We start from the raw sequence: 19,632 nt of genomic DNA on the forward strand, positions 1-19,632 counted from the left end.
CTAAAATGATGGTCTCTCCTTTGACAACTATCCATGGTAAAATGTACCCATGGTAACTACCAATTGCTAAAACAATAGTGTAAAAGTGGGAAGTGTTGCTGCAGCTGTACACAGCATTTGAGAGACCACACCTGGAGTATTGTATACAGTTTGATTCCCTTACTTGAGGAAGATATAGTTGCATTGGAGGCATTTCGGTGGAAGTTCACTCGATCGTTTCCAGAGATGAGGGGCGTACCTTATAAAAAGAAATTGAGCAGTTTAGGACCAAACACTCCAGAGTTTAGATGAATAAGTGGAGATCTAATTGAGGTTTAGAAGATTTTCAAGGGGATTGACAAAGTAGACGTAGAGCAGACGTTTCCCCTTGTGGAGCAATCTAGAACATGAGATCATAGTTTTAAGGTAAAGGATAGCAGATTTAAAATAGATGAGGAGAGATTATATCTCTCACGGGCTCATGAATCTGTGGAATTCATTAATGCAGATTGTGGTGGATGCTAGGACACTGGATAAATTGAAGGAGAAGTTAGACAGATTTTTAATTAGTAATTGGTTGGAGGGTTATAGAGAATGGGCAGGAAAGTGGAGTTGACGCCGAGATGAGGTCAGCCCTAATTCTATTGAATGGCAGAGTAGGCTCAAGGGGCTGAATTGCCCACTCCTACTAGTTCTCATGTTCCGATGGTAAATTATACCTTGTTGTAATGTCCTTCTGCACATGGGTATTTTACTTAAACTCTTTTTGTCATCTATTTAAATTGGTGTAGCTTCAGCAACCAGAATGAATAGTCTTCCTCCTGTAAATCTTTTGAAAACTTGTTACAAATGTTTTAAAAATCCTTGCTTCATTTCCTTTCAGCCTCCTCTGCCAAGTCTCTTCTGTTAGCTGTGGTTTCACATCTCAAGTATCTTCCTGGTGAATCTATGGTGTATGCTGTCTCTGTTCTTAATGCCATTTCTATAATAAGAATGTTAATACTGAGCATGTAACCATCCCTTATATGAGCTTATCTCAAACTGCTGCATGCAATGTGCTTTTATTGAATGTATATAATCATATGTATAATGGTGCACAGAAAATTTGAAAAATATGCAGTCAGTTTTGGCTCTGTCAAGTATTTACATTTTTATGAGTACTTCTCTTGTTTGGGGGTGTGTAATTAGCTACTGAGAGATTAGGAACAGTTACTGTACAGTACATCAGACAGACTAACACACAAGAAGCTGTCCATTTTGTTTTTTGCCTGAACCCTCCTATTCTGTTCTATGATGGGGTTTATTTGTGCCTTCCCTGTGGAACACTATTAATGAGCCATGCTTTAATTTTCTTTTCCTTCTGTTAATGGCAGAAATCTTACAATGCAAGCACTTCAGAAAAAACAAAATTGCAGTATTTCATATGGTGGACATAATACCATTTAGTCTGTAACAATTTTACTGAGAAGCCAAAGAGGTCACTGCTTATAAGAACGTAGTACTACTACAGGGACATTGACAATGAAAACAAAAAATGCTTGAAAGACTCAGCAGGTCCAGAGTGAAGCAGAACATTTTGTGTCTAGTATGATTTTTCTTCAAAGCTGAATGTTGACAAATCTACATGAGCTAAGAGGTGTTTAAAAGCTTACCATATGCAACACGGTTGGTGGAAACTGGGGAAAAATCAAACCAATCCGCAGGTTTCTCAACCCAGAACAAATGTAGGTAAAGAAAATGTATGTATGCCTTATTTAATGTATAGAGAGGAGAGAAGAAAGTCAGAACACCACTGACTGCGATGGAATAGTAGAGTGGGGTGAGAAATGTCAAAGGAGGAAGCACTTCCACGTTTACCCTGAACTGTTATTTGCTGCTGCTTTCTTTTTGTTTTGGTACCACTGTATCTGTTGCAATTTTGGCAACATTGAGGCTTATGCATCATAGAGGTTATTACTTAGCAGGAGCAAGGTGATTGGTATGTATTGAGTAAGAGCTGAGGGACTAATACTCCACAGAAGCTTTGGTGAGAAAAACTGACCACAACTGACAGACCCATGTGCATTGCATTAAAAGTAACACATTTATTTCAAAATGGTTTTGGGTGAAATCTACTGGGAAAACAGGAAGTGTGGAGCAAAATGCTTTGTCATGCAGTTGGCTACCATGTTTCAATTTGATTCCTTTATCGTAGGAATTGCATCATGTCATAGGGGTAGTCAAGAGCTGTGTAGATCAATAGCCCTTAACCTCATGATGTGTGAGTAAATCTTTCTCTGTTTCACTCATTAGATAATATAGATGTGTACGTCACTGAACTGATGCGACCATGCAACTGATAAATGTCACTTGCGGTTAAGAGTTTTGAACAAATATTTTGTGAAACAAACAGTAAGTTTCTGAGGAATCAACAAATGCATCATTCTCATATGCACCAATAGCATGTCTTGGAAAAAGAAACTGACCAGGATCAAAAGTTTGTTAGCCTCATACAAAAGCAAAATACTGCAGATTCTGGAAATCTGAAATAGCACAAAATGCAGCAAAAGCTCAGCAGGTTAGGCAAAGGAGGTAGAATATTATCTAAGAAAAGGAAGCCGTTAATGGTAAATCGAAGTTCCTTGTATTTTGACAAATCATTGTTATACATTAGGTCAATTTAAAAGTGTAGGGCAAGTCTCTGAGTAATATGTTAAATAAATCAAAAATCTTGAATTACATCAAATAACCTCCGTTTTAAACTGAGGACTTCTATGATATGTCTATGAATTTCTGATTATATAAAAAGAAACTGATTGGAGTATTGTACTTTTTCTGTAGGAAATATCAATATCCTCACAAATCCCAAATTGTTTCCAGCACAACTGTAAAACATTGCCTGTGACTGCTTTAAAGCCAAGTCTGGATATATTTTAGATGTTGTGCTTTGTGATTAGCAAAATGTATTTATCTTGGCAGAGATTTAAATAAGTTACACGTGTAATTAAGAGTAAGAATGTGCAGCATTGTTGGTGTTACCAAGTTGCTTTTCTGTTGTTCCTCTGAAGCACCATGGAATGTTTCTCTACATTAAGTGAGCTGTATGAATGTAAGTGTTTGTGCTGTACCATGGAATAGTGAGACATGTGATTTGCCTGTAATTGATACTGCGGCTGATCATGTTGAATTCCTGGTTTGAAATGGCCCTGGCAGGGAGAGATGTCTCCAGGGGGAGGGAAAAGAATCTCTATTGTCTTGCCTGTCTGTTCTGACACACCTCCTAGTGGTAGGTTACCTAATTGTACTGGAGTTTGGCAGATCATCTTTAGTTAGGAAATGTTGGATGAGAAGTAGGTGGAAGTAATAAAAGGGTTATTTTCTTTAAACATACTCTTCTAAAAAGCTGCTTTGAATTGCTGCCGGTCTGTAGCCATAGCCATCTGCCCATTTGTTGACAGTCAAAAACATTTACTGCTTGAACTGAACAAGGTGTAATTTTGTATATCTGTGCGAAAGGAGAATGTAGCAGACATTTATAATTTAACACTAAACTTGCAGCAGATTTTCATAGGCAGTATCCAAAGTGTATGAAGATAACCATCACTTAGTGTCTCTAGAATGAAAATGCTACTTATTGTCTCTAGAATGAAAATGCTACTTATTGCTGTCGGTGCTTAGTCATAGTCATAGAGTAATACAGCATGGAAACAGACCTTTTGGTTCAACCAGTCCATACCGACCATAATCCCAAATTAAATTAGTCCCACCGGTCTGTGCTTGACCCATATCCGTCCAAATTCTTTACTGGTTTCACTAATCCTGTCTGAGAGTCCATTCTATGTAGTAATCTTGAACTATGAAGATCTCCACATTTTGTCTTGAGGTTTTCTTTCAATAGTTTGAGCCTGATTCCCCGCCTTACTGTGTTTAATTTAATATTTTGCATTTATTGTTTCAATATGGTCTGTATGATTATGTTAGCAACCATATTGAATACTCTGAGTATTGCAGTTGACCTTTCTTACCATCTGGGAAGGATAAAGACGTCAAAACAAAACAGCATCGAAGTTCAGCTGAAAGTGACTACATAGCAGTTGCATGTTGCTGAATGTGAAAAGCAAAAATCCAGTCATACGAATGGAATACCTTAAATACAGGGTGATGATAGAACCAGGTATATTGTTTTTTGCAAAGTAATTTTCGCAAAATGAAGATTAATTGATTTGAATTGCAAAGTTTTTGTAGCCCAAGTTAATGGTGCTCCTTTCATTTAAGGAATGCAGTTGGTATGTTATAGGTGAGCTGGAATTATACCAGGGAAGAAAAAGAGGTGAATTTGTCTATGATGTATCTATTACCAATGTGATTGTGTTATTCATCTTATATCGTTTATTGTCTTTTTGGGAGCCGCTCCTGCATTATTGCTTCCATGAAAGCATTTACCACATCACCAATTTAACAATGGTTAAAAGAAAATAAAAGTCACTTTAATGCCATTCATTTGTCCAGAGAGGGTTCCATTGTGGTACTGAATCGAACAAGATTTCACCAGAAGAATTGCTTCTGTTTGTTTTGTCTAATAACCTCAATACTTTTTCATTTATGCTGAGGCCATGTGTTTTAATTACCTCTTTATAGGTTTTGACATAGCATTTTCTTTTGTTTTTGCCTTAGTTGTGTTGACACCACTGACTATTTATCTGTATTCTGTGAGCATTTATATGGGTATTTATATACTATTCCCAAACAAATGGACCATTGCTCGTAGTCCTACATGATCTTGTAAATGAATAAATTGTTTTGTTTCTTTCCTGAAAAATTTGCCTAATGTTTTGCAGCCATTCTGCTGCAGCCTGTTGTTACATGTACATTGATTGTGTTTAAGTATATGGAGGTGGTGAGAATTAACTGGGGATTCACTTGAGTACCAATTTTTGATAATTTATACACTGTGTGCTAATTTGTCATAATTATGAGGGCTCGTGTGGCTCGTTTGGGCTGGAAGACCTGGGTTCAAGTCCCACCTGTTCCAGAGGTATGTCATAAAATCCCTGAACAGGTTGAATTAAAAAATACCTTGAGTACTAATTTAAAAATAGGCACAGACCAAAATTAATTTTTGGATTAGAAAAAAGTCTTGCATTTAGCCCTTTTCATGACCACTGGATATTTGGAATGGTTTTACAGTCTATGAAGTACTTTTGAAATGTAGGGACTGCTATATGCTTGTAATATGTAAATATTAAAATGTGTGCAGATGTTTGGTTGTAGTTAGTGCTTGGCGGCACAGTGGGTCAGTGGTTAGCACTGCTGTCATTCTGTCAGGGACCTGTGTTCAGTTCAGCCTTGGGTGACTGTCTCTGGAGTTTGCACATTTTCCCTGTGTCTGGATGGTTCCTCCCACGATGCAAAGATGTGCAGGCTTGGTAGATTAGCCATGCGAAATGCAGGGTTCCAGGGATAGGGTACGGGGGTGAGTCTGGGTGGGATGCTCTTCAGAGAATCATTGTGGACTTGTTGGGCCAATTGGCCAGTTTCCACATTGTAGGTATTCTATGAACATGCTTTCTAGACTAGAATTCCGCTTTTGCGGAATCCTTTTTTTGCATGATGTTACCAAACTGAATGGGCCCTGAGTTTAACTGAGTGAATTAAAATCTCATTCAGTGATAGTAATGACCCTGAGCTTGACAACGTATTAAACCACCTTTTCATTCTGATTTCTGGTGCACCTTGATGTTTGCAGCATACAAAACCTTGATGCATATTATTTGAGTTTGCTATTATGTGACCAGTTTTTACCCTGGGTATTACCTGATCAGCAAGGAAGAATTCAGTCATGAAAAATGCATTGGCAATAATTTCCTGCTGATAAATTTACTAGAAACTCCAGTATTTTTAGTGCACTGGTTCGTGTGCTTAACTTTTTGTGTGCTGTATTAACAGCTGTTTGTTTTAAACAGGTTTACATTAAGCTGTAAAACAAACAGCAAAATAGTGCAGATGCTGGAAATCTGAAATTCAAACAGCAAGTGCTATAAATATATGGCAAGTTGATCAGGGAGAGAAAAGTAGGCATTAAAGTTGTAGGTGTGATCTGAAGTGTTCAACTTGGAACAATAACCCCATGTTGCTCACTGTACTGCTTGACCTACTGAGCTTTTCCAGCCTTTTCTGTTTGTTGTGGAGCAATTACATTAATCTAACAGAGACCAGCATTTAACATTAATCAATGTGATAAAAATTTTGCAGATTAGAAGTTGTGTTGTGCACTTTTATAAATCTGATTTTATTCCGATCCTTTAAGTTGTCAATAGACTTCCGCAGCAATATTTGCTCCCAGGATTATGTTCAGTCCTGGGCAAACAATGTTGCTGTGTGGAAAACTGGAAAGTTGATTTAAGTGATGTGCACGTCATGTACAATGGAAAAACCAAGAGGTTAATTGGGCGGACAATGGAATTTGAATTACTAGAAAATGAATATACGTGGTCCATCTGAAAGCCTTACATATACAAAAACAGTTATCGACTGCTGCATTTGTCTAACACAGTTTTCAATAAACCTTTGTAGAGTCCATTTTCACTTTCAACTCCCAGATTTCTAAACTTGTAGAGTAGCAGGCATATCATGCAGGTCCTTATTTCGTCTTGCCCTCAGTTAACCTGTACTTACCAGCCTTTACTTGTATATTGTACAAAAGAATCCTTATTTGCCAGATTGTTTTTGGTGGAGCCTTTATGTTCTTTCTAATTTGCAACCACCTATCTCCAGCATCAGGGATATTGCCTGTGTAATATTCTAAGATACCAGAGTTCTGTTCACATGACTATCTTTCTCATTCTTTATATGACCATGTTTTGTTTTCCCTGTTGCCTTGAGTTTGCAGTATACAGTGAGCCATTGTCGACAGTTAAATGTAGGTTAAATCTGTAAATCTATCTTTCTTTGTACCTCTGAGTTTTTAATCAGATATGTGCCTGTTGGCTGACCAGATCACGCTCCAAGATCTAGAACAGTCACTGTGAAGAACATTTGTAGAGCCACGTGAAGCATTCTGCATACTTTTTCTAAACTGTACAATTTGCATTTGTAAGTTTGTACACTTTCTATTAGAAAGACTTAGATTCATATAAATCTATTTCACTTTGGAACGCATCCGAATGCCTCAAAATGCTTTACAGCCTAGTGCAGCCTTTCCAAAATGTAGGGAACTAAGTAAATGATTTGTACAGCATTCAGCAAATTTGCCCACAAACAACTTGATAATGACAAGATAACCTGTTTTAATGAAGCTGGTTGAGGGATAAATATGGCCTGTGCATCTCCTGAAAAAAGGGACAGAAAATTTCTAGGAGCAAAAGAACTGTATATGGTTTTGAGAAGGGCTAACAATTGAGTTACTCCTATGAGGCATTGTTACTGTTCCTATTGGCCCAGGCTTGCTCCTCATGGCATAATAGGGAATTATTCCTTTAATCATGGAGTTGTTAATGATGATGATTTCACTTTAATAATGCACCTCTCTGTCAGTTAAACCACAGCTCACTTCAACATTGATCTTCATAATTTAAATATTTTTGGGCTAATATTTACATAGAAACGTAGAAGATAGGAGCAGGAGCAGGAGCAGGCCATTCGGATCTTTGAGCCCGCTCTGTCATTCATCATGATCATGGCTGATTGTCCAACTCAAAAGTCTAATCAAGCTTTCTCCCCATAACCTTTGATCCCATTCGCCTCCAGTGCTATATTTAGTCACCTCTTGAATACATTTCATTGTTTTGGCATTTACTACTTCCTGTGGAAATGAATTCCATAGGCTCACCGCTCTGGGTGAAGAAATGTCTCCTCATCTCCGTCCTAAATCGTCTACCCCGAGTCCTCATACTGTGACCCCTGGTTCTGGACACATCCACCATTGGGAACATCCTCCCTGTATCTACCCTGCCCAGTCTTGTTAGAATTTTATAAGCCTGATTGAGATCCCCCCTCATTCGTCTGAACTGCAGTGAAAATAATCCCAACTGAATCAATCTATCCTTGTGCGTCAGACCAGCCATCCCTGGAATCAGCCTGGTAAACCTTCGCTTCACTCCCTCGAGAGCAAGAGCATCCTTCCTCAGAAAAGGATACCAAAACTGCACACAGTATTCCAGGTGTGGTCTCACCAAGGCCCTCTACAACTGTAACAACACATCCCTGCTCCTCTACTCGAATCTCTTGCAATGAAGGCCAGCATACCCTTTGCCTTCTTTACCACCTGCATGCTTACCATGTGGCTTACTTTATGGCTAAAAGAGTGGTGTGGGAAAGAGGGTTTCCTTTTCATGGGGCACTAGCATCAGTTCTGGGACAGGAGGGATCTATACCGCTGGGATGGATTCCACCTGAACAGGGCTGGGTCCAGCGTTCTGGCAAAAAGGGTAAATAGGGTGGTTAATAGGACTTTAAACTAGTAAGTAGGGGGGAAGAGAGAAGTGAGCGTAGAGGAAGAATAACAATTAATGTAAGGCAAAGCAGCAGGTTAGCAGGTGACGAGGAAGCTTCAACTCCATTGAAAATTAGGAAAAAAGTTAAAGGGAAGGAGAACTCCAGAGCTGTTAGTAATGGAGGTAATAGGACCCAAAAAGAAGGTGCAAAACTGGCATAAGGGCACTTTATCTGAATGCTCGGAGCATTCGAAACAAGTTGGATGAGTTGACTGTGCAAATCGTGGCAAATGGGTATGATTTAGTGGCCATTACAGAGACATGGTTACAGGATGGTCATGACTGGGAGTTAAATATCCAGGGGTATCAAACTGTTCGGAAGGACAGACAGGAAGGCAAGGGAGGTGGTGTTGCTCTGATTTTTAAGGATGATATCAGGGTGGTAGTGAGAGATGATATAGGTTCTACTGAACAAAACGTTGAATCCATTTGGGTGGAAATTAGGAATAGCAGGGAGAAGAAGTCACTGATAAGTGTGGTCTATAGGCCACCAAATAATGACATCATGGTGGGGCGGGCAATAAACATAGAAATAGCTAATACAAGTAAAATTGGTACAGCAATTATCATGGGGGATTTTGATCTACATATCGATTGGTCAAACCAGGTCGGTCATGGCAGCCTTGAGGAGTGGTTCATAGAATGCATCCGCGATAATTTCCTTGAACAATATGTACTGGAACCTACGAGGGAGCAAGCTATCTTGTAATGTAATGAGACAGGAATAATTAATGATCTCACAGTTAGTGATCCTCTCGGAAGGAGCGATCACAGTATGATCAAATTTAAAATACAGATGGTGCGTGAGAAGGTTCAATCCAGTACCTATGTCCTGTGCTTAAACAAAGGAGACTACGAAGGAATGAGGGAGGAGTTAGCTAAGGTAGAATGGGAACAAAAACTTTATGGTGGGTCAATTGAGGAACAGTGGAGGACTTTCAAAACGATTTTTCACCGTGCTCAGTAGAAGTATATTCCAGTGATAAGGAAGAACTGTAGGAAGAGAGCCAGCCATGGATGTCTAAGGAAAGTATCAGATTGGAAAAAAGCAAAGAGGAGTGGGAAACTAGTAGACTGGGAAATCTTTAAAGGCCAACAGAAAGCCACAAAAAAAATTATAAAGAAATGTAAGATAGATTATGAGAGTAAACTAGCTCAGAATATAAAAACAGGCAGCAAAAGTTTCTATAAATATGTAAATCATAAAAGAGTGGCGAAGGTAAACATTGGTCCTTTAGAGGATGAGAAGGTCAATTTAATAACTGGGAATGAGGAAATAGCCGAGACATTAAACAGTTATCTCGTGTCGGTCTTCACAGTGGAAGACCCAAATAACATGCTGAAAACTAATGGCAAGAAGGTTATATCAGACGAGGACCCAGAAACTATCATTATCACTAAGGAGGCAGTGCTGGGCAAGCTAATGGGGCTAAAGGTAGACAAGTCTCCTGGCCCTGATGAAATGCATCCCAGGGTACTAGAAGAGGTGATGGGGGAAATAGCAAATGCACTAGTAATTATTTACCTAAATTCACTGGACTCTGGGGTGGATCCTGCAGATAGGAAAACAGCCAATGTGATGCCACTGTTTAAAAAAGGAAGTCGACAAAAACAGCTAACATAGGCCAGTTAGCTTAACTTTGGTAGTGGGGAAAATGCTTGAATCTATCATTAAGGAAGAAATAGCAAGACATCTGGATATAAATTGTCCCATTGGAAACACCCAGCATGGGTTCATGAAGGGTAGGTCATGTTTAACTAATTTGGTGGAATTCTTTGAGGACATTACTTGCATGGTGGACAATGGGGAACCTGTGGATGTGGTGTATCTGGATTTCCAGAAGGCATTTGACAAGGTGCCACACCAAAGGCTGTTACATAAGATAAAGTTCCACGGTATTACAGGTAATGTATTGGCATGGATAGAGGATTGGTTGATGAGTAGAAAGTGAAGAGTAGGGGTAAATGGGTGTTTTTCTGGCTGGCGGTCAGTGGCTAGTGGTGTGCCTCAGGGATCAGTGTTGGGACTGCAATTGTTTACAATTTCCATAGCTGATTTGGAGTTGGGGACTAAGTGTGGTGTGTCAAAATTTGCAGATGACACTAAGGTGAGTGGTAGAGCAAAGTGTGCAGAAGACACAAAGTCTGCAGAGGGATATAGATAGTCTAAGTGAGTGGGCAAAGGTCTGGCAGATGGAGTACAATGTTGATAAGTGTGAGGTCATCCATTTTGGTAGGATTAACAAGAAAATAGACTGTTTTAAATGGTAAAAAAATTGCAGCACGCTGCTGTGCAGAGGGACTTGGGTGTCTTTGTGCATGAATCGCTAAAAGTAGGATTGCGGGTGCAGCAGGTAATTAAAAAGGCAAATGGAATTTTGTCTGTCATTGCTAGAGGGATGGAGTTTAAAAACAGGGAGGCTATGCTGCAGCTGTATAGGGTCCTGGTGAGACCACACCTGGAGTACTGTGTGCAGTTTTGGTCTCCTTATTTGAGAAGAGATGTACTAACACTGGAGGGGCAGCAGAGGAGATTCACTTGGTTGATTCCAGAGTTGAGAGGATTGGATTATGAGGAGAGACTGAGTAGACTGGGATTATACTCATTGGAATTCAGAAGAATCAGGGGAGATCTTATATAAGATTATGAAAGGAATAGATAATGTGGAGGCAGGGAGGTTGTTTCCGCTAGCAGGTGAAACTAGGACTAGAGGGCATCGCCTCAAAATAAAGGGGAGCAGATGTAGGACTGAGGTCAGGAGGAACTTCTTCACCCAAAGGGTTGTGAATCTGTGGAATTCCCTGCCCAGTGAAGCGGTTGAAGCTACCTCGCTGAATGTTTTTAAGGCAAGGCTAGATAAATTTTTGAACAGTAAAGGAATTAAGGGTTATGGTGAGTGGGCGGGTAAGTGGAGCTGAGTCTCAAAGATCAGCCATGATCTTATTAAATGGCGGGGCAGGCTCGAGGGGCCGGATGGCCTACTCCTGCTCCTCGTTCTTATGTACCATCAGCAACTGGTGCACAAGGATGCCCAGGTCCTGTTGCACACTCCCCCCTCCCAATTTACAGCCATTCAGGTAGTAATCTGACTTCTTATTTTTGCTTCCGAAGTGAATAACCTTACATTTATCCAAGTTATACTGCATCTGCCATTGATTTGCCCACTCACCCAACCTGTTGAGATCATGCTGAAGGATCTCTGCATCCTAGTCACAGTTCAGCCTCCCACCCAACTTGGTATCATCTGCAAACTTGGAGAAGTTACATTTTGTTTCCTCATCCAAATCATTAATATATATTATGAATAGCTGGGGTCCCAGCACCAATCCCTGTGGCACCCCACTAGTTACGGCCTGCCAATTTGAAAAAGACCCATTAATTCCTACTCTTTGCTTCCTCTCTGCCAACCAGTTTCCTATCCTTCTCAATGCACTTACCCCAATCCCATGCACTTTAATCTTGCAAATTAATCTCTTATGTGGGACTTTATCAAATGCTTTCTGAAAGTCCAAATATACTACATCAGCTGGCTCTCCCTTGTCAATTCTACTAGTTACATCTTCATAGACTTCCAATAGATTTATCAAGCATGATTTCCCCTTCTTAAATCCATGCTGACTCTGTCTGATTCTGCCACTGCTTTCTAAATGCTCTGCTTTAAAATCCTTGAATCCGGCAAATTTGTAGTAATTTTGGTTCATACACTTTACAGCCCATCTCTATAGCAGCATATTTTCTGTGACCTTTCAAGTCGATAATCTTTCATTAATTGTCATAAGCACACATCTGGTTCACTAATGTCGTGAAGGGAAGGAAATCTGTCATCCCAATTTGGCCTTACCAGTATGTGACTCCGGACCCACAGCTATGTGGTTAACTCCTAACTTTGGCTCTGAAATAGCCACATAGCATCCTGAGTTGGAACTACATTGACATTCCTATACTGTCATTGGGTCAAAATCATGGCACTCCCTCAGAGCAGTGTGGGTGTTTTTTTTTCTTTATTCATTCACAGGATGAGGGCGTCGCTGGCTAGGCAGCATTCATTGCCCATCCCTAATTGCCCAGAGGGCAGTTCAGAGTCAACCACATTGCTGTGGGTCTGGAGTCACATGTAGGCCAGACCAGGTAAAGGATATTGGTGAACCAGATGGGTTTTTCAGACAATTGACAATGGATTCACAGTCATCACAGATATTTATTGAATTCAAATTCCACTATCTGCCATGGCGGGATTCAAACCCAGGTCCCCAAACATTATCTGGTTCTCTGGATTAACAGTCCAGCAATAATACCACTAGGCCATTGCCTCCCCTATACCAGTGATTCAAAACAACAGATCATCATCCAAAGACTAGTTAGGGCTGGCAATCAATACTGACCTAGTTAGCAACACTGACAGTCCATGAAAGCATAAATGAAGAAAATTCCAAGATGAGATAATATTGCAACGTTGGAATCAGATGTTTGCAAGGAATTAAAAATGAAGATTTTCTTTGGGTAGTAAACATTTCTGTCCTATTTTCAACTATAACCTCCTTGTTGATCTGCCAGAACAGTATTTTAACTTGTGATGATTAAACTCTAGGTTTCCTGCCTGCTGCTTGAAGACATTTATCCTCTTTATATTAACATTTTGAAAAGTCTGCCAGACTTTTTTTCCTGAGGTTGACATGTTCAATTTTATTTCTGTAGGAATGAACGAGAGGGAATTCCAGCCAATTTGATCCAACACCTTGATGTTTGTGTGGAAATCCCACAATGCGGTGTCATCCGATCACTCAACGTTCATGTTAGTGGAGCCTTGCTCATGTGGGAGTATACACGCCAGCAGATGTTGAAGCAAAGTGCTAGACCTCAAAATGGGACTGCATTGAAGAGAAAATGAAAGAGACGTCTTCTTGTCAATGTGGAGGAAATCTGCAAATCCTTAGATAATCTGGTGAAAATCAAGTGCTAGTGGAAGATATCCTGGAGACAATGACTTGTTAAGCAAAGCCCAGATTAATTCACTTGTATGATGTTAATATTTATATTTCAGTAATTTTTGTTTTCCCCATGGATAGCAATATCAGAAGCGGAATAAGCCCTCAAGCTTATTCCATTATTCATTTACCTCATGGCCTACATACTACCCCCTTAATTAACTGACCTAACAAATCTACATACCTCCATCTTAAACTTTTCCATTGACCTAGCTTCAAAAGCGCTTTGGAGGGTTGTTCAAGGTTGCAAGAGTTTTCAGATTTCTACCACTGTAGGAGGAGAAAGCACCTTCTTTGAAAAGCCTAGACTTCCCTTCAGGAGTGTTCCTCCAACCTGAATATTTTGATGAATAAAACTAATGAACCAAAGTATCTCAATGGCTGTACATACAAGTCAGCCCTACCATCTTAATCCTGCTATTTATGAATCAAAGACAGCGCAAAGGTTGCAATGCCAGAGCTAACTAAATGTAACTGTTGCAACAACTTGTACTTGTGCATCGAGTTTTTCTTGAATCTTCCTGAAAAGAGGCACGGTACTGAAGATTTTCCTCTGGTACTCAACAGGACAAATGCAAGAATGCCAAATTTCAAACAATGGATGTTTGCAGTCATTAAACTTTCTTTTCAAGAGGAATAGATTTGAAAAGCAGAGACTATTGAAAATAGTTTATATTGCCACATTATAAAAAGGATGTTGATGTGCTGGAGAAGGTGCAATGAAAAATTACTTGAATTTTACTGCAACCTATCAGGAAAGGTTCAACAAGCTTTGGGGCTCTTGAGCTAGAGATGGCTAAAAGTTGAAATCCTAGATACATTGTGACATAATAATAGGTCTCAAATATTAGAAGAGTATTCTAAGGTAAGCCTATGGAAGATATTTCCACTTGTAGGCAAGATTGCCACCACAAGGTGCAGTTGAAGTGAATAATATGGATGTTTTGAAGGGATAACAGATATAAACACATGGGGAAGAACAGAAAAGAAGACAGTGTTACTGGTGCATCAGTGGAGAGAAGCCAGGGTTATGTTTTGAATCCAGTGACCTTTTCTGACTAAGGGTCTCTTGACTCAAAACATTAACATTATTTTCCATCCACAAATGCTGCTAGAGTTCTCCAACAATTTCTGTTTGTTTCAGGTTTCCAGTATCAACATTTTTGTTTTATATTAATAGGTTACTCAGGTTTACTGCAAGCAGTTGGAAGAGGCTCATGAAGCAGAAACAATGGAATAGACATGTTGGGCCAAATGATCTACTTCTGTATTGTAAATACATATTTTAAAGACCACCAAAAGAGCATCACTGTTCCATAGGCTAATGAGGATATTCTTTGGTTGACACCAATTCTGCTGCATGTGGGTATGCCGAATTTAAAAAACTTATAACAAAAGTAGCTTACCATGTCTGAAAACCTCTCTTGGTATATTATTTCTAATGAGTGACTAAAGACTACTACAAAGTCAGTGTTCTGGAGCCATATCTAGGCTTAAAGGGTTCAGTGGGTCAAAACCAAATCTGAAGAGATTGCCTATAATTATTGATAACTGTTTGATTATTTTAGAAAATGTCCTCAGGGGGTTGAGTAGCACAGTGGGTTAACACATTGTTTTCAGCTTCTTGGACCTAGATTTGACTCTAGTCCGGGTAGACATGATGAAAATCCATTGCTGGAAGGTGAAATAAGTTTGGAACATTCTCGAATTCCAAGAGTACAAGAATATCACTTAAAATTGATGGTCAGACTTGACAGAGGATATGGCATTGGCTGCTGTAAGGTCCATAAGGGACTGTCTCCATGATTCAGAGATATTGGTGATGCATAGCTTGAGTGGCATCGCTCTACAAGCATGCAGCAAAGAAATGAGGAAGCCTTCATAAACCAATGTGGCTGGAAATTGAATCCAAACCTTTGTGTCATTCTGCATCACATTGTATCCATCTGAGCCATGTGACCTCTGGTTAGTGTATGAATTGGAAATGTCTCACACAATAGCAGGCTGCTCATTTGGAGCTTGGGGTTGTGGCAATTAAAAGTTAAGATATTATTGAATGAGATTTAATCACATCCGTTTTAGGAGTGCTTGATCTTGATGCTTAAAGGCAGAACTGCACATTGTTTTGTTTTCCAGCATCAACCTCTCAATTCAAACTTAGGCAGAAAATAAGTGATAGTAAAAAATGTGATACTTCTGGTTTTAAGATGAGAACTTTGGAACTTTATTAAGGTTTCTGAATTCAAAGCTGGTCTCTTTCATAACTTTTTTTTAAATTAGTTGAAGTTTACTTAATTATGAGTCTGAGTCATAGTCATTACAGCATGAGAAGGAAACTGTTGAGCCCATGTTAGCTTTCTGGAACAATCCAGTCAGCCTCACTTGGTAGAATGGACAAACTGGACCCATTTGATATTGTGTATGGTGTTAAACTAAGTAACTGTAATTTGAAATTGCATTTTATTGTATTTTGACAGTGTTGTTTTTGAAAAGAGGATCATTCATGTTCCACAATTTGTGCAGAAATATTCATTGAGGATTTAGTGTGAGATTTTATTTTTCATTAACTGATTTGAATTTTTATAACCTAGCCATCACAGTTTTATGTTTTTAATGATTTTACACATGCAGACTTCTACATATAATTTTTCACAATAAATTAATGTTGCTTTAATGACTATTTTTTGTCTTCTGTTGCTGACCCACCGGGATCAGGTCTCTGAGGTGTATATGGACCTTGTGTGAAATAAGTTCATTGCTGTCAGCTCAGGTTTACAGGGGGTCTACATCACAAACTGCGTGAAGTTAAAAGTTGAAATCTTCCCAGGTACAATGAAGTGGGCAATGGCATGAACATTGGGGAAAATCGAGTGAGGTCTTGCGAGCAAAAAGTTCCAGTTTTGAAACAAGTGATGAATGTGTTCACATCTCATTATTTGTTAATCTTGCCTCACTTACTTGCAGCTTCCCATTCTCCTACCTGCTGGATAGAAGCTAGATGCTAAGAATTCATGATGTGAAGGAGCAGGTACCTGGGGACTCCAGTTTGATGCTTGCTCCTCCACACTTCCATCTTGGCTAGCAGTCTCCAGCATCTCAGGGCACCTTCCATTGGCAATGACTGCCTGCACCCTCCTCTCCATGTATGTTGCCATTGGACATGTACCAGCCTCTGGCATGTAACTGATCCACTTAAAATGCAGTTTTTCACTTCAGTGCTGCATTTTGGAGCAGATTGGACCAGGCTGCATACTCAGACTTTTCATTGTTGTCTCAGCACTTGCTCACTTTGTAACTACTTGGTTGCTCACAGCGTATCTGCCTTGCCTTATTGTGTTTTGTCCCCTCAGCCAGAGCTTAAAGGTACATTACACTTACCGTGTTTTAATGTAGACCCAGTGCCAGGAGACTAGTCATGGTTGTCAGCAGTCACTAGCAAGGGGCTGGTCATTTTGTTATATGGCACTGTGCTACATCAATCTCTCACCTGCTGCCCGTGTGGCGAACACAATGCATGTATATCAACCAAATTACCATATCTCAATCTGACAGAAGTAGTCCTCAGTCCAGACAAGAGTGACACCCTTTATTCAGGTGTTCCCCATAAGTCAAGGCAGCCTCTGATACCAATCCAGCAGCTTAGACATGTTCGATCAGCTGCTTGGGAAAGTCGGGAGATCTGTGCATCTACAGTCTGGGGAGTGGACCATGGCCAGCCTTGTGGACCCAATGCAACCATTGCACAGGAGGTTAGACAGGAGCTATGCAGAGCTTGGTCAGGGGTCTGGTCAGTCGTCCGGCTGTCCTTCCAAATTAATCAAAGGGCTGGAGTTGATAAGGGGCAAAGCTGGGGGTGGGGAGCTCAAATGATGGGGGGTGATGAGCACCTAATGCTCAAGGTGGAGGCAATTATCATTTCTGCGGTTAGAACTGGGGGATTCAGTTGCGGATATTGGATCAGCATGCTGGGCTGTAAAAGGGGATAGCACTTGTGAAGGGGCAACTCAACATACAATGGGGGAGAGAGATTACATGGGAAGGAAAGGGCTAATAGGGGTTGTCAGGACCACCCTGGATTCACTTGGAGTTGAGGGGGCTAGTAGGGTATTAGTGTCTTGCATGATGACTGAATATGCCTGGGTCCAGGGGTAAAGAGTGGAATGAAATAAATGGGTTGAGTGGGGATTTGAGGAAGATCAAAGCTGGTGAGGTTGATGAGTAGGGCTCCCAATAAAGGATTATGAAGATTTGGAGGGTCGCTTAGACCAAGAGGCTGACTATGGACCCATGGTGTGAAATGCTACTGCTGCTACTTCCCACCACACTATGAATAGCAAGTGAGAAATGGAGATGAGCATGGTGTCACTACACCCAGATAGACATACAACAGTACAGCACAGTACAGGCCCTTCGGCCCACGATGTTGTGCCGAACTTTTACCCGAAACCTAAGGTCTATCTAACCCCCACTGCTACCTTATACTATCATCCATATGCCTGTCTAATAGCCGCTTAAATGCCCCTAATGAGGCCGACTCCACTACCCTCTCCGGCAATGCATTCCACACCCCTACCACTCTCTGAGTAAAGAACCTACTTCTGACGTATCCCCGATATCTACCTCCTTTCCCTTTAAAACTATGTCCCCTTGTAAAAGCTACCTCCACCCTAGGAAAAAGTCTCTGGCTGTCTGCACTATCTATACCTCTGATCATTTTGTACATCTCTATCAAGTCACCTCTCATCCTTTGTCGTTCTAAAGAGAAAAGCCCTAGCTCTCTCAACCTTTCCTCATAAGACCTTCCCTCCATTCCAGGCAACATCCTGGTAAATCTCCTCTGCACCTTTTCCAACGCTTCCACATCTTTCCTCTAATGAGGTGACCAGAACTGTACACAATACTCCGAACCAGGGTTTTGTATAGCTGGAGCATAACTTCACGGCTCTTGAACTCGATCCCTCTATTAATGAAAGCTAACACACCATACGCCTTCTTAACAACTGTATCCACCTGGGTGGCAGCTTTCAGGGAACTGTGGACATGAACCCCAAGATCCCTCTGTTCCTCCACACTGCCAAGAATCTTTCTGTTAACCCTGTATTCTGCTTTCAAGTTTGTCCTTCCAAAATGAATCACCTCACACTTTTCAGGGTTAAACTCCATCTGCCACTTCTCAGCCCAGCTCTGCATCCTATCAATGTCCCTTTGTAACCTAGAACAGCCATCTGCATTGACCGCAACGTGACCCACCTTCGTATCGTCCACGAACTTGCTAATCCACCCTTCCACTCCTACATCCAAATCATTTACAAAAATCACAAATAGAAGAGGACCCAGAACAGATCCTTGTGGTACACCACTCGTAACTGAGCACCATGTTGAATATTTTCTGTCCACTACCACCCTTTGTCTTCTAAGGGTCAGCCAATTCTGAATCCAATCTGCCACATTTTCCCCCTATGCCATGCCTCCTTATCTTCTGAATGAGCCTACTATGGGGAACCTTATCAAACACCTTACTTAAATCCATGTATACCACATCCACTGCACCACCTTCATCCACGTGTTTGGTCGCCTCTTCAAAGAACTCAATAAGGTTTGTGAGGCATGATCTACCCTCACAAATCCATGCTGACTATCACGAATCAAACTGTGCCTTTCCAAGTGATCATAAATCCTGTCTGTCCGAGCCCTTTCCAATAATTTGCCCACCACTGACGTAAGACTAACCAGTCTGTAATTTCCGGGGTTATCCCTGTTCCCTTTTTTTGAACAAGGGAATGATGTTTGCCTCTTTCCAATCTTCCGGCACTATACCCGTGGACAGTGAGGACGAAAAGATCATCGCCAAAGGCCCTGTGATCTCATCCTTCGCTTCCCATAGAAGCCTTGGATAAATCCCATCAGGCCCGGGGGGCTTATCTATCTTCAACTTTCTCAGAATTCCTAGCATGTCTTCTTTACCAACATCAACCTCCTCTAGCCTACCTGCCTGTTTCACACTATCCTCCTCTACAACTAGGTCCCTCTCAGTTGTGAATACTGAAGAAAAGTATTCATTAAGGACCTCTCCTATCTCCTTAGGCTCTGTGCACAAATTCCCTTTACAATCCTTGAACGGCCCTACCCTTTCTCTGGTCATTCTCTTGTTCTGCACATATGTGTAAAAAGCCTTGGAGTTTTCCTTGATCCTATC

The sequence above is a fragment of the Rhincodon typus genome, chromosome 9 (genome assembly GCF_021869965.1).
Source record: "Rhincodon typus isolate 14 chromosome 9, sRhiTyp1.1, whole genome shotgun sequence".
Taxonomy (NCBI): Eukaryota; Metazoa; Chordata; class Chondrichthyes; order Orectolobiformes; family Rhincodontidae; genus Rhincodon; species Rhincodon typus.